This window comes from Palaemon carinicauda, chromosome 32 (genome assembly GCF_036898095.1).
Source record: "Palaemon carinicauda isolate YSFRI2023 chromosome 32, ASM3689809v2, whole genome shotgun sequence".
In the NCBI taxonomy this organism is placed as follows: Eukaryota; Metazoa; Arthropoda; class Malacostraca; order Decapoda; family Palaemonidae; genus Palaemon; species Palaemon carinicauda.
Genome location: NC_090756.1, coordinates 21,250,968 through 21,253,243, shown reverse-complemented (window position 1 = coordinate 21,253,243; position 2,276 = coordinate 21,250,968).

Below are 2,276 nucleotides of genomic sequence, written 5' to 3'. Positions count from 1 at the left end.
TCAAGTAGCCAACAAAGTCCTGACTTTGTGGGGTTACCCGCCTGTGGATCTGTTCGCTACAGCGTTGAACTTCAAGCTCGTGCTGTACTGCTCCCCAGTCCCGGACCCCAAGGCTCTGGCAAGATGCATTCCAACAACGGTGGGACAACATCGACATGTACGCCTTTCCCCGTTCTGTCGGGTGAGGAGGGTGCTCAACAAGACCAGAATATCGGTCAATCTATCAATGACCCTGATAGCTCTGCTATGGCATCACGCAGAATGGTTCCTGGAGCTTCTGAGAGAACTCCATCCACATCACGAACAACCACACGCCAACATCTTCCACAAAGCCGTAGCTTCGCTTCGACTTCAGGCCTGGAGACTATCCAGCATCTCCTCACTGAGAGGATTTTTGCAACAAGTTGCGAATAGGATGTCTGGACACCTGCGCAAGTCATCCGCAGGGGTCTACCAGGCGAAGTGGTGAGTTTTCTGTGGTTGGTGTCGTGGAAGGGGTATCTCTCCATTCGATGCCACTATGCCAGCAATAGCGGAGTTCCTCGTGTATTTGCGGGAGAAAATTTCTTCCTCGCTGGAACTTTCTCTTCTCATATGAAGCTATGAACTTAATTTGAGGGCATTGTTACCCGGTTTTAGTCTGCGTAAATGAAAAGATCTGTCTGGCCCTTATTCTTTTCTTCATCCTCTCCTCCCTTGGAGAAAGCAGCATTCTGGGTTCTCTGCACAACTGACCTCAAACCACTGCAGGTAAACCATGCTTCCTTGCGTTCGTAGTATTAGGTACTGTATAATACTGTCATGTCCCCATACCCTGACGAGGTGGTATTGGGAGAGTCCTAGCCTAGAATTCCATCTGAAGAACTCCAGGTCAACTTCCTAGGACGAGTCACTTCTTCACCTTCACACGCAGCTTATGTAGACCGCAGCAATTTCACAGCTTACTAGCGAGGTGCAGGGACTCCTTATTTCCTGAGTACTTACACACTCGAATATGGAGTCCCCAGGCAAAGCCAAAGCCAGTATGGCAGGGACTTACCGCCCTTCCTATGGGTTGAGCCACCCTATGTAAATAGCGTGGTTTGTATTTCAGTTACGGAACAAATGACAAATTCGTAGATAATTTGTATTTTTCCTAACCATACAAACCTTAGCTATTTACACATATTTGCCCGCCAGCCGTGTCCCCCGGGATAAGTCCTACCTCTAAGCAAAGGAAGCATTCACTAGTGTGTGTGAGGGGGGGAGGGGGGGGGTAGCAAGCTACCCCTCCCTACACCCCGCTAACTAGCGGTGGGGTAGTAAATCCTCGTTAAAATTATAATGGCTCGTCATTCAGCTATGCCGAAGTAATTACCCTATGTAAATAGCTAAGGTTTGTATAGTTAGGAAAAATACAAATTATCTACGAATTTGTCATATTTCCTAGTTTAACCCAGCCAAAAAATTTGAAAAATACATATTTCTGATGATTATCATAAACATATGCTACAATAAATTAAAACTGCCAGTGTTCTCTATTTTGGTGTAACTTAACGATGCGTTGGTTGTAGACACATTGGTATGATATGTATTGGAATATGTGATCTTTAGGCAAATATGTAGTTTCTGTGGTGAGAAGATATTTATCTGTAATTTTTGATGGGTCGCTTACACTAGTAGAATACAGTACTGTAAGAAAATAATACAGAAAAAGTGAGACTGGTTTATGTGTATTTTTTGTGTTTGGAATGTTTCTGGGGACAGTAACTATAGTCAATTATTTTTATAGAGGCATATTTGCACCGACTCGCAGAGGTGCCCTTTTAGCTTGGAAAATTTCCTAATAGCTGATTGGCCGGAAGTATTTTGTCCGAATACCATCATTGTTTTCAAATGATTACATGGTAATGTGAATCAAAATTTATTTATTAATCTAAATTTATCCCTTAGATATAGGTTTTGTCAATAAATAATGTTAAATAAATAGATATTTCATAAGGTATTGTGATGGTAGATCTAAATCTAATAACAACACCCGCCAAAGTCAACGACAAGAGCTTGTTTTCGGATGCACAATGCAAAATTTTGTTACTTTTCACATATTTCAACACAAATTGAGACAAATTACACTAAGAATATAGAAAAACATGTTATAAACTTAATTTGAATACCAGAATCTACTAAAAATGGGTGAAATTAATTGTTTTTTTTGTAATTATTCCAACCCTAAAGTGTATAAAATAAGAAAACATTGTTTATTTTTCATTATATTATTTTACAGAGATAACTTTTGC